The sequence below is a fragment of the Lissotriton vulgaris genome, chromosome 9, assembly GCF_964263255.1.
Source record: "Lissotriton vulgaris chromosome 9, aLisVul1.2, whole genome shotgun sequence".
NCBI lineage: Eukaryota > Metazoa > Chordata > Amphibia > Caudata > Salamandridae > Lissotriton > Lissotriton vulgaris.
In genome coordinates this window covers 757,557,680-757,571,904 of record NC_141697.1, presented here as the reverse complement: position 1 = coordinate 757,571,904, position 14,225 = coordinate 757,557,680, and the positions used below count along the sequence as shown (strand labels likewise).

The 14,225-nt window shown below is 42.2% G+C and overlaps 1 pseudogene; it reads left to right on the top strand.

Annotated features, from left to right (window-relative positions):
• Nucleotides 1-251: 251 nt before the first annotated feature.
• Nucleotides 252-648, top strand: LOC147692211 (large ribosomal subunit protein eL27 pseudogene; annotated as a pseudogene).
• Nucleotides 649-14,225: the final 13,577 nt, after the last annotated feature.

Here is a 14,225-nt window from a genome sequence, read left to right as displayed (position 1 = left end):
TACTACTAGTTATGCTGGTCAAAGGCTTTGGCTGCATTAAAGGTTACCACTAAGAGGAGGGATTTAAATTGTTGTTGCCAAATCCATAGCCCCAGTCAGACAATGTACTAAATCAGTTAGCAGTGTCCTAGGGATAAATCTCTGCTGAACTTCTCAGACCAATTTCCCCACAACAAATGTTAGTCGTTTTGCTACGATCCCTTTATAAAGACTTCCTTTCTTTTTGGGGCATTTATCGAGCTGGGCCAAAAATGGGTACATTTATGAAACCCATGATGGTCGTCTTGGTCCTGGCTGGTGGATACTCTGGCCGTAAAACTGTCATAGTGAAGAACATTGATGATGGCACATCACAGACCGTATAGTCATGCCCTTGTGGCAGTCATTGGCCGTTACCCATGTAAAGTAACAGGCGTAATAGGAAGAAGAAAATTGCGAAGCGATGTAAAATTAAGGCCTTTATAAAGGTTTGCAACTACAACGTCTTGATGCCACCCAGATACTCTGTTGACTTTCCCCTTGACAAAATCATCGCCAACAAGGATGTATGCTCTAAAACGAAAAGTCAGAGGTGAAGCCAAAGTAAAATCTGAGGAACAATACAAGACTGGCAAGAATAAGTGGTTCTTACAGAAGCTGAGGTTCTAAATAGGTGACAGTGGAACATTGGGACATGAAAATACATTTATAATTAAATTAAATAAAAAGATCCCTGTAAAATATTATAGGTAGTTTGTGTTTAATAGGGAGAGAAGCCACCATGATTTGTACCTCCAATGTTTTTATTTGGCTTTAAGATGACTTCACTAGTTAACCACAATGGGGGTGCAGAAGGTCATTGAATAGTGATCTCCAGAATGGACATATTTCTTTAGATAAGCACTTATAAAATTGCCCTGGGATGACACCTGCACCCTACGGCTTTTCTTTTTGTTATTTTTGTTAAGAATGCATATATTTATTTTCTGAAATTTCTTGCATACGTCCTTTTTTGTTCCTCTTCATCCAGAGGGTAGGTTGAGAGGTACTGGCTAGTCCTTTAAGGCATGTTCCCTCAAAGCTGGTTCTTACTGATAACGTTCCTGGTAGAATTCTTAAAACTATCCCAGTACATTCAGATTTTGCCAGCTCAGCCTTACCCGGCTGTCATAGATACTGACAATATCATTATATAATGATTGTGTCTTAACCTTCCATGCAAGTAGTTTCCTGAACTTTCTCGTCACACTCAAAATGATACAGATTTGTTGCTTCCCAATTATACATGAGTTTTATTCTAAATTATAATTTTACACTTAGACTTGCACGATTCTAACTCTGAGTTATCTCTGTCATAATACCTTTTATGGCATGGGTCTGCCAACAAGTATTCCAACTTGCTAATTTCTTCTCACAATTCTCTCACTCCCATTCCTCCTCTGATTTTGCCAATGCTCTCACAGATTTATTAAGTTTGCCTCTTATATAGGACTTATATGCATCCCATACAGTACTCTCAAGGCAGCTGCTTATGTTAAACTTCATAAACTCAGGTGTCTTAACTTGAAACTCCCTTATTAGATCTGGTCGAGTTACCAGATGTCTCTCCATAGTTCATTTATTACATAATTAAATAAAGGTTTTTGCTTCACTTTTAATCCTAGTGATAGGGTTGCAAGATGGTAGAGAAAGGCTGGCATATACTTGACCTGTGTCACTTGGTCGTACACCTATGATCTTCTATAATCCATAATCAATTTCTTGCAGTGAAATTAATATACCCACCCTGTTCTGTTCATTTGTCATTCTCCATATCTCAAAGAAAATCCTAGATCTTCTAGTATATTCTTTAAATACTTTGTCTTCTTGGAGGACGTTGCATATAGCCACTGGGTAGATCAGTCTAATGTATTATTCATTAAATTCAGTAATCTATTGAATAATTGCAGCAGATGTTCTGGATCATCGGCATTTGGATTATATTACCCTATTATATTACCCTAATCCGCTCAATCAATTCGGGTTTGAAGAGGGTCCTACTGGAACTGAGTGTATTTATAACCGTAGTTATCGAAGGGGTCCGAGTAGCGCTCAATCAATTTCACTTAGAAGAGGGTCCTACTGGGCTGTTGGAGGGGGTCCGAGTGCCTCGCTGTTCAGAGCAGCTGAACAGCGAGGCACTCGGACCCCCTCCTACAGCTCGCGAACGCCGCGATTAATTCCAGGCGTACACCAACAAGTTATCCTCTTCTATAGCGACTACAGCGCTATTCGGATTCCCTAGAAATACCCCGGTTTTAAATATTTTCAGCTCCAGTAGGACCCTCTTCTAAGTGAAATTTATTGAGCGCTACTTGGACCCCTTCGATAACTACGGTTATAAATACACTCAGTTCCAGTAGGACCCTCTTCAAACCCGAATTGATTGAGCGCTACTCGGACCCCTTGAAAAACTATGATTTAATATACTCAAAACTCTCTCCGGCAAGCTACCGAGAAACCAGTTACCCTGTTTCAAAAAGTTTTTTCTGTCGGATTCAATTTCCCTAAGTTTCAGGAGGCTCATCAGTCCTGATGATGATCTAAACTCATACAGATCGAAACGTCGTCGACCTACCCAAGGAAATACACCCACTTCATTGTATATATCTCAGTGGTTTTTAGCCTTGTTGTTGTGTGACATGTCGTTTTTTCACTTTGTTCACTTGTGTCACGTTCTGCACCTTGTCACTTACTTGAGCACCTGAAAAACATTATAAGAATTGTAAAAAAAGAAAGTAAATAAAAGAGTCTACATGAACCTACATCTCTAGCTCCCTAGCTTTAATTAATTATTCGCATTATTCTCTTTAGGACCTTATCAGGCCACCCTTGAACCACTGTTTCTTTAAAAGTACATACCCACCCCATGTTCGCTTTATGGGGTACCCTTGTTCTCAAAATATACTTTCCCTCTCCCCATCATGAGATTATCTTTCTTATGTAATCGTTTGAATATCTTACACATCCATCAATAATATTTTATTTCCATTTATCCTAAAATTACTATGTTTTCCCCGAACTAATCTTCATAACACATTAATCTGCTTTCTCTTCACAATTAAAAAGAACATGTTATTATTCTACATGAATTTTAAAGTTGATGGGCACTTTAACTAATCAAATCTCTGCATCTCAGCCACTTTCTTATCCAAAGCTCACTTCCTCTTCTCAGTAGTGTCACACAAATCAGATCATATTGAGCCAGAAGAATCCTTGTAAGTAATGATTTATTTTTTAAAGGGATCTAGATAATATTACTATCTATCTCTTTAACCAAAATGTATGCAATTTACTAGGATTTTTCTTGGCATGATCCTGTTTGGATTTTGCATATACCAGTGCTTAACTTGAGCCAGTGGTTTCCATTGCTTGTTGGAACCAGCACTCAATTGGTTTCCGGCACTTAATTGGAACCAGCCCATGGTGGTGCTGCTCATCTCATTGAGGGACGAGAAGAACATCTGTTGTTTATGAATACAATACACATTAAAACTACTAACACCTGCCACCACCAGCCATTCCTTTAGCTTTCGGGACCTAGAATAATCTGAACTGTGGCACTTGTAGGTGAGGGAGATGGTCAGTAGTTGTTTTGGCAGTCATGACAGAGGGGATGGGTGGTGCAAGTGGCAGTGGACGCCTGATCAGGGCCCTGGCACTTATTATTTTACAAATCGAGCACTAGCCCTGTGTATCATTTGAATTTCCTGTTTCCTGCTCCAAGTCCTCTTGTGCTGTACCTTTGAAAATGTGTTCTCAGATTAGAATGAATACAAACTTCTAAATGTTGGAACCTTCTGCCCTTTCAAAGACATTAGCTATCTTTATATTATTCCTTCTTGTCTGATTGTCTATGGTGTCTCCTTTTTCATCTTCTCCTGGTTTCTTAGTAGAACTAAGTCATGTGTTTTCTTTTCTACTTCTAATTATGTTTTTTGACGAAGCATCCTCTAATGCCATTGTTATGCTAGCTAGTTCATCAATGTTCTCCCCTGACTTCAGACTGGTATCAAGAATGACTTTTTGACTTCCCTCAGAGAATGCAAACCTACTTTTGATTTCATTCTAGATCTCCCTCAAAATTGGTTTCAAGCCTCCTTTCACTTGTTGTGAAGTTAATAGTTGTAGTTCTAACATCGGTCCTGTATTCATTTGGAGCAACAGCTATTTTGTTGTCACTATATCTTGCTCTACCAATACTTGCGTTGAACTGGACCTGCCTCACCATGCCTCCCTGGCAATACTTTATAAAGGTTGGATATTAGTAGGTGCACTATAGAACTCTGCCAGCTTCCTCATTCACTGTTCTAGGTGTGGATCTAGCTGTTGAATGAACACTTTCAGCAGGCTCAAGGCGGAGGCATGTGCACAAATAAAAAAGCTTTAATGTAGTAGGTCCTCTGCTATTGTGTGACCCTTCCAGGTTAATTCCTAATACCTTTGAGTGCCTTATATCACACTCTGTGCTCACAACTGATGTTTTACTATCCAGACTAATGTCTGATTAACCATATTTGCTTGGTTCAACTGCTGCTAGGCTTTGTTTTTCTCCAACAACCTTAAAACGATCTTAAGGAAGGAGTAGGCTTTGAAGAATTTTGTTTTTTGATGTTCTTTGCTGTTTTGGTATACTTTGTTGTCACTGTTTGGATTTCTTTAAATGCCAAATCCCACCACAAATTCTTTTTAGAGCCTCCTTTTCTGCTCCCACTACCTTGTTTCCCACCTAATGGGTACCACAAGCTGTGTCTGATAATACCACACCTGATCTCCACTGGTACTCGTTAAAATGAATGTGTGAAAGGAGGGGCGAGTTTTTCACTGCAATGTATTCCAATTTTTTACTTTCTGAGTAATATTTAAACTGTGGATGAAATTACTTAGTCTCTGTTCTAAGTGTTGCATAAAAAACCTCGAGGTGTAGTCTGATGCGTACTTGCTTTGGTAAGAAAGAAGTCTCCCTTCTTCTGACATTTGCATGATAAAGGTTCTTGGGCTCTGAACTTTCCTTTGATATGGTCCACCCTCAGTAGTGCAGTTGATGGCCCAGTTTCCAGCGAATCTGTCACAGCTCACCATTCCCTGGTAGGGGATTTTAATGTTGATTTTCTATTACTCTTGTACACAGCCGTATGCCTGTTCCCCAGCCTTCCTCTCGTCGAATAACTATGTGGCCAGTTAAGTACATTTTACCAAAAGACAGGCTCATACAGTCATATTTGATTAATGATGGCCACCTGAATGACTCGTTCGGGTATAACCCAATGCATACTTAGGTCTAGCTGTAATTAACATTTGGATCAGGGCAGGAGCACTGCAATTGTGACAGCATCTCAACTCACAACAATGTCCCCTGTGAGCGCAACGTAGATATGTGGGGCCTTATTTCTGAACTTTTACCATAGGGTAGCACCTCAGGCCTTTTTGCTGGGCTGCCCTATGGTAAAAGAAAAGGGCAGGAATGCGTTATATCTTCCAGATACGGCATACTACTATCCTTTTCCCCTGCGCTGGTGCACAATGGGCTTCTGTGCGCCAACGCAGGCACCTTTGCACCATGGTGCAAGGGTGCCTGCATTGTGGGGATGAATATTTCGATCAGAAGAGGCTTTTTCCTCTTTGTGTGTGCGTGCTGTAGAATGCAGTTCACATAGAAAAAGTAAAAACAAGGAGAAATAAAGATATTTCTCCTCTGCTGCCTCCCTTAGGCCTCTCCTGGGGAGGCATACGTTTTTGTCGCTGCCTCAGATTTATGATTTCCATAAATCTGGGGCAGTGTCAAAATGCCATGGATGTTGTTGGGAATGCCCCAAGACACCCATTGCATGCCTCTTTAACGCAGAAAACTGCATTAAAGGAAACAATATTTACAAGGCAGCATTAAGCCCAAAAAAGTGGCTTAGTGCTGCCTAGTAAATATGGAGCAGGCTCCTGCACCACAGAACGTCACAAAAAGTAACGTTCTGATGGCGTAAGGGGCCTCATAAATAAGGGCCATGGTGTGTTGGGGATTAGAAGGGTGAGGGGATGGAGCCAATGTTGTTCATGACCTTAACCAGTTGATAGTAAAAGAGTGAGACAAGGAGGAGTGCTCTAACATCCCATGTCAATACGTGTCTAGCTTGAGAGAAAAGGATCCATAGAAACTGGCAAGATTGACTGACAAGTGGATAGCTTACAAACTTAGCAAAGAACTGCAACAGCATGGTTCTTAACCAAAGGAAGAGAGAAACTCTAAACAAATTGGTTCAAGCGGAAGGTATGGGCTTACCAATTTCCAAGAGTACAAGGTAGACTGGGTGTTAGGTTCCTAGTCAAAGACCAAGATATTTGTTAGTTCTTTCTTCAGTCCATAGGCTAAATAAACATATGTATTGAAAATATTCAGGGTATTGCTGGCAGAAAGCTGTTCTGGTTTAATGGTAGGTGAGTTTACACAATCTTAACGTTTAGTCAAGTCTCTAATAGTCTTCACCAGTGTCAAATGAGGGATTCTACTTTGCTGCCCAGCTATGACAGAGTCTTGCATCTAAAGGCTCCTCCATGTGGCCTTACCCACAAAGTCCATGTAGAAGAGATATCTTTATTCACATTGACATATACGGTGAATATGGTCCTATGATTCTGTTTGTCATGTGGCTATCTATATCCCATGGCTACATTTTTATCAATGATGTGCACAGAGAATATATACATTTGTCTCGAGTTTGAGACTTTGTAATATACAAGCATTCAGTGGGACATACATGCAGCGTTTCCTCTCACAACTGTCATATGCATCTACACCTTATTTAAATGTTGGATTAGAACTTCATGTAATGCCTGGTATGGGTTCATTATTGCAGGTAATGCAACAGAAAGACAATTGATGGGCAAGTATCAACACTGCCCTTAGTACATGACATTACTCTGCAAGTTACATCTGTGATGTATTTACCAAGGAGCTATTTATTTGATACCCTGATGAAAGCCCCTGACCTTGTTAGGCCTTAGAGTAGGGCTGAACATGAATGTCAATAATAGAGGGTCACAGGACCATAAAAGTCCACATTACCCCTTACCTTATTTTTAGCTTTCCCCACCTTCTCCATGAATAGAGGGATTTCTGGGAGAAGGTGAGGGATTTTGAATCTCAAGCTAAGTCCGCTGGTCACCCTCTATTCCTAAGTGCTCTCTGAAATACTGTCGAGCCCACCCTGACCTTTAAGAGTCATGGTGAACCCAATGATGAAGAATGACACTACTGGAGTGTGTGAGGGTTATTTACAAAAAAGGAATCTTTTCCTTCCCCATACTAGTCATGCAGAGTTAGCATATCCACACGGGGTGACCTACCTCTCCAGTCCGTGTCCGTGTACAATGCACCTAAGAAGCAACCTAAGTTCTGAGACTGAGGGGGAAGTTAGGTGTAAATAATGTTACAGTTGAGTGCCCCAAGTAGGGGAAGTTGAAAGTCAATACAAAACAATGATTGGCCATTTAATGTAGTCGAGGCAACAGGACATGGAAGAGTACATATAGTTGTGGAGGAAAGGCTCCAAATCCTCCACTTGCGATAGCGAGCCTGTTGTCTTCACAGAGCAACAGGTTACCTAGTTAATGTGTATTTGGCCAGCAGGTGCAGGGCATCAGCGCAACAGAGTTGCAGTCCTTCTTGCAGAGCAGCAGAGTAGTCTTTCCTGAGCCTTTCATAGGTCGAGAGGTATGCTGAAGAGAAGGCCTAAGGGCCCCTATTTATATACCTGGTACTTGCTTTGAGGTAGGAGAAGTTTCTATAGAACTTCCTTTGAAGTAGTTGAAGTTTCCTGACTCCCAGCTGGCTGCACGAACAATGCATGGGTGACAAGTTCTTTGTGTGAAGGCAGAGCACAGCCTATTCAGTTGCAAGTGGGGCCTTGCCCAGCTTCATCCCTCCTCCTGCCAGTTGAAGGCACACCTAATCCCTCTATTGTGTGGCTGTCTGGGAGGAATAAACGAAATCCAACTGCAAAATACACCCAGTCATGTAACCTAGAATAGGCTGTAGGCATGACAAAATAATACCAACTTTCTAATAGTGGCAGTTTCAAAACTGTAACTAAAAATATGACTTTACCATTAAAGAGGATTTTTAATTCCAATTTCTCAGACACCAAACATGAAACGTTCTCCTGTTCCCAATCAAAAAATAACACTTCTTAAATGTAATAATGCAACCCTATGTTATGCTATGAGACAGGTAGGCATCACAGTAGTGAAAATGAAATTAGCAGTTTTTCACCATTAGGACAAGTACAACTTAAAAGTACACACCCAACCTTTCAATTACAATGCACCCTTTTCTATGGGATACTTAAAGATTACGTTAGGGGTGACTTTATTGGAATAAAAGGAGAATTCAAAGTTTGGGTTAGATTGGTTGCTCCCACCCCTCCCTTACGAGAGTGAGAGGTTCCCTGACAGAATGACGGTACAGGAGCTCACGAGGGCTAAACTCAACTCCCTTCTGTGGGAGCTTCCTGTGGACAAAAAGCAGGAATGACAAGAGCCCAGGTGGGTCCAAAATCATGGGCTTGTTGAAAGGACCAACATTTCCAGGTGTGACCTGAGCTCTACTTTCTTCTAAGCAGTGTGCTCCAGATCATTTTGTAGCAAATAGTTCAAGGGCATGGCAGCGCTCACAGCAACTTTCAGAAGACCTGAAACCCCCCCCAACTCAAAAAGGAATCATAGCCACAGGGTAGTAGCTCTCATGGTGTCTGCTACTATAACCTCGTGGAAAACATTGAAGATCACTTGGTCTGAGGGCGCCAAATGACAACTGATAGGAGTCATACTGGCACCTGTGTCCCTCAGAGACTCCACTCTGCCCATTGATGGTGATCCACTGCCGTGCCTGAAAGCATTTGAAGGAATGTGGGTTTTGGGCACCATCTTTCAGTTACCTAGGGACATTAGTATAATCTCAGCTATCTACCCTACACTAACTGCGGCCATGTCCTCCTCAAGTGCTACACTGGCCAAACCCAGGGTGTGCCCAATACTGGAGGGTGTGACCTCTTGGTACACTTGGCATCATTCTTGGTATGCCCATACTGGTAATACTCCTTAGCAAAACCATTCCTCTGATGGCCAGAAAGGGAATTGGACCGTTTCCCCCGTGAATGATGTTCGGGTCCTAGAGGGAGCTCCTTCTTGTTTTTATCTCCCACTCCCTCTTTTGGTGGGAACCCTGACCACCACCCTTTTGGAAGTCCACCCCAGATGCGTTTTTGGACAGCTTGGTGCTGATCCAGAGGTCTGCCTTCTTAGTAAGCTTCCTGGGGTCAGTAAGTCAGCTTTCTACTAGATGCTAGAGCAGCTCTGTAAAACAAGTATTGAGCATATAGTCCCTTAAAGTCAAGTTGTACAGTGCAACATAATCATCAACTTTGCTGCTCCTCATCCATCCATCCAGTGCCATGCGGAATAATCTAAGAAATCCACCCAAGACTGGTTTGGGAGTATGTGGCCGTCCCTGAACAACTGACGGTATCTAACAGGGGTCAGCCCAAATTTAGCAACAAGTATGGCTTTTATGGGAATATACGTTGTATGGTGATCAGCCTCATGTGTGAGAAGTGTGCCCCTCCTCACTGTAGGCATGTTTTTCAATACACTGCCCCCCTCTTCAGTACTCCAATGGAACCTTGTGTTACCCTCAGAGCTAGCTCATATGCAGAACCCATGTGTCTATATCATCTCCCACCATATAACTGGGTAGCAGGTCTTGTGGTATGCGAAGCCTCACCTCTCCAGTGTGCATTGCGGGTATGTTGCCACCAAAATTGCTCTACTCTGCGGTCTTCCTGGATTTCAGCTTCAGCTCCATTAGACCCATTTAATGTGCAAGAAAATGTTTCTTTTCAGCCAAGGCCTTCTCTGTCCCAGTTTTCTCTCTGGCCAAGTCTAACAGCATTCCTCTCTGCTGCTTCCAGCATCATCTTCGCCAGCTGAAGTTTGAGCTCCCTCTCCACATTCCTGTCCTCCATCTCCTCTAGGACAGGCCCCGAGCAGACACACTGCTCTCTGCCCCCATCCTGGGCATGTACTGGTGTTGAATTGGGCTCTCCTTGCAGATCAGGATCCAGGTCAAGTACTCCATGTCATCCTCATCCTCCAAGTGTACTCACTCCTCCTCATGATCCCCCTCTGGGATGGACTGCCACCTATGTAATTCCTCAAAGGCTACATGGGGAGAAAACTTGGTAGCATTCCTGCCTGTTTCTTCACTTTGCAGTGTTTCAGCAGCTCGGCCCCTTCTCTTTGCAGAGTTTCAGCAGATCAACCCTGGTTAGTGTGTCAAAGTTGATAAGTTCCATCTCCATGGTAGAAAAGGGAGTTAGGACACTTACTAGTGGTGGCTGATGACCTTTAAAAGTGGTAGGGTAAAATTCTTGGTTTGAATTCCAATGAGCTTCTTCCTGAAGGGTTTTATTGCACTTTCTTGTACTAAGAGCCTCATTTACAAAGATTTGGCATAGGGCAGCACTGTAAATCATTTTGGTGTACTGCCCTATACCAAACCAAAAGAGCAGGTATGCACTGTATCTACAAGATACAGTGCATGTGTGTCCTTTCAGCCAGCTGCAGTGCACAATTTTGTTCTGCGTTGTTGGCAGAATTGTTTTTGTGCAGGCAGGGAAAGCTTCCCGCACAAAAACAATCCACAAAGGCGTTGTCTTCATTATATGTGTGCTGCAGAATGAAGCACGAATGGCAGGAGTAAAAAACAAGGAGAAATGAAAACATTTCTCTTCATTACGCCTGTTCTGGGGGAAGCGTAGGGTTTTGGGGTTGCTCCAGGTTTACGTGACTTTGTGAGTCTGGGGCAGCTCCAAAATCCATGGGTGTTGCATGAGAACATCCACATCAATGGCAATGGAATGCCTCTTTGACTCAGAGTAAGGCATGCATCACGCTGCTTTGTCTTACTGCATATCTGTATGGCCATGCAAAGCCATGCAGGGTGGCTTTGCAATGCCTCATAGATATGATTGAGAGGCTTGCATCACCAAAGAGTCTAAAAATCTGACGCTCCAATGGTGCATGCCTCTTCCAATTAACCCCCTAAGTTTACTGCCTCCACCCTTCATCCCACCCATCCATTCATTTATCGGTCCATCCGTCCATCCACTCATGCGTCCCTCCATTTACCCTTTCACTCAGCCATCCATCCTTTCACTCACTCACTCATCCATCTATCGATCTATTCATATATCCACCAATTCACCCTTTTATCCATCCATCCTTTCATCCAGACATCCTTCCACCCTGCCTTTCACTCATCCATCCGTTGTTTTAATCATCCAAGTTTACATACATCATTTCACTCATCATCACTTCGCTCATCCATCCATATTTTCACTCCACTCATCCCTCCTTTTACATTTCCACTCATCCATCATCATTTGAATCATGTTTCCATCCATTCAATCTTTCTCTCATCATCCTCTCACCCCTCCATCCATTTACTCTTTCACACATCCATCCATCCATTTATCCATCCACCCTCACTTAAACAGCCTTCCATCCATCCTGTCACTCACACAATTTTTTTGATGCACTGGAGGCGCAGTGTGCCTGCCTATATTTACAAGCCCACATATGAGCACCTTTAACCCATTTCTCTGGTGAAAGGGATGTTCCATATGGGTTGATGTGGTTGCTCCCAGGCAACATCAATGGAACCTGACACATTCCCAGATTTACAAAGTTTTGTAAACATGGGAAAGTGTCAGAATCCTACACCTCCCCTGGGAAGGTGTAGGAGTGGAGCAACAAGGAGAAATACTTTTATTTCTCCTCGTTTTCTCTCTTTCTATGCGTGCTGCATTCTACAGCATGCATTGAAAGAGGAAAATCCCATCAATTATTGCTTTTGTGCAGGAAGGTATACCTTACTTCACAAAAACAATAATTGATGGCATTTTGAAGGTGTCCCTTCCTCCACAAAAGCAATAAACTCTGCAACCTAGGCACCCTTGCAACATGATGCAAGGGTGCCTGAGCTGGCACATGGCAGCCATCATTGATGGCATTTTGAAGGTGTACCATCCTAGACAAAAGCAAATTATCTCTGCAGCGTAGACTCCCTTGCAACATGACGCAACGGTGCCTGAGCTGGCACATGGCAGCCAAATGTGCTCAAGTGCAGGGGAAAGCAAATGGATGCGTCTTATTGCTGTTAATATGATGCATCCCTGTGCTTTTAAAACAATGCAGTTCAGCAGAGCAAAAGGGCTTGTGACGCCATGCTGCATATTTCTTTTTTAAATAAGGCCCTCAAAATCTTCTGTCAGCCATGTCAGTATCAGTATCTGCCACAGCTAGAGAAATGTTGGAGGAAGTGGTGGGTCACTTTTTAGCAGTGGGCCCAAAGGAAAGAAGAAATAAGGAGGTGGACTATTCATAGCTTGATTGTGCACACTCACAGAGTGAAGTGGCAGGTAGGCAGGCATGTGGAGGCTGAGGGCTAGGAAGACAGGATCATCGAGTGTTGGAGCACCGGTTCCATGCATTCGACTATCCACCTAACCAAAGGGATAAATGGAAAGAAGCAGGTTAGTTTCTATCAGCAGAGGTGAGCATTGAGGGAGAATGGCATGTAAGCCGCAATTGCCTTCACTGCCATGCAATTAAAAAGGACTGTGCATGCGGCAACAGGCCCTTTCCACACACAAATCATTCCAGCTGAGGGTAAAACAGAGCTCCTCAGCAATTCAAAGCATATAAAGAACACACTGCAGATCAAATAATTAACTATGAAATATTATGGACTTCTTTTTAATTAGTGGCCCAACCGAGCTGCTGAGTGGCCGTGGGTGGTCTGACTGGGTTGGGGAGTGTGACAGCAGTTCCTGCCCAAGGAATGGCAAGCATTGATGTGAGAATTAGGGCCAACACTGTCCATAGAGAGACCTAAAGATTTTAATTAAAAAATCATTGAAAGTCAGAGGGGTGAATTAAACCATCAGCTGTGCACCCTCTGTGACTGACGGGCAATGCAGTAAGGTTGGGAAAGTGTTCTTGGAATGCTTTGGCCAATACTTTTACCATCAGCCTTAGAAATGCCTGAGGGTTTATAGTTTTCAATTGGGCAGGCCTAGAAACTGTATCTGAACAGAGATCCACAGGATTGTATGGTTCTGTTTTTTGCAGCCCGGAGTAGCATCAAATTATGCGGTTTAAAAGCTCTGTGTGGGACAAACCGCCAAAAAGTAACCTTGGAGGTTGCATCTATTTAGCTAGGCCCTGTTCCTTATTAAGGCTGTTATGTGAACAAAAAAAGTCAACAGGTAGTAGTGTTCCCCAACAGGGAAATATCCGCACATTCATTGGATAGTTAGAAATGTATTCAATGTAAGGAGGCGTGGAAATATACATATTCAGCTTAAAGTATTCAACCCGGGTGCTTAATTTGCCCTAAACACCTGCTGCTTAAAGGTGTTAATAGCACACCTAGATGTGCCACAAATACAAAGAGAAAACTAGGGTTTTTACAGCACACCACATATCATTATTCAGTCATTTACAAGTGTGTCTCATATGTGGGTATGAATAACCACAATTACTCTACTTAGAGACAATATCAACACTAACAATCCAAAATTAGGAATCCAGAACAATCAGTCTTCTTGTTGTTCAGTAGCCTTTATTTTCAAAAATTCAATTGATGCATGAAAAAAAACTCCCAGCACACGACTTGCCGACACGTGTTTCGCCTTTTTCAAAGACTTTTTCAAGGCTGGAATGTCAAGACATACACCAATAAATACACTATATACATATTAACATATTAACAGGACAACATACAGTTCCATATACATATTATATTAGTAAACAATACATATATATACATACACACATATACATTTTTTTAGATAAACCACATAACACACAAGACCGTGTCACATACTAACTCAAAATAATACCTGAATATTTGATTTATCCAATTTATAAAAGAATCTGTGCAGAAAACACAGAAAGTATAAAAGACCAGAGAAAGCCCCAGTGAATTTCAAGGAATTCCGACAAAAAGTAAAAAGACTATTAGCTGTGTGGTTGAGGAGATGAAAACAAGATAAGGATATACACCCAAACGAGCCAAGAAGATGAAAAGATGACCGCGAAGTAGTACAAATACCAAATAAACAGATAACCTACCATAAATGTAGGTATCATAA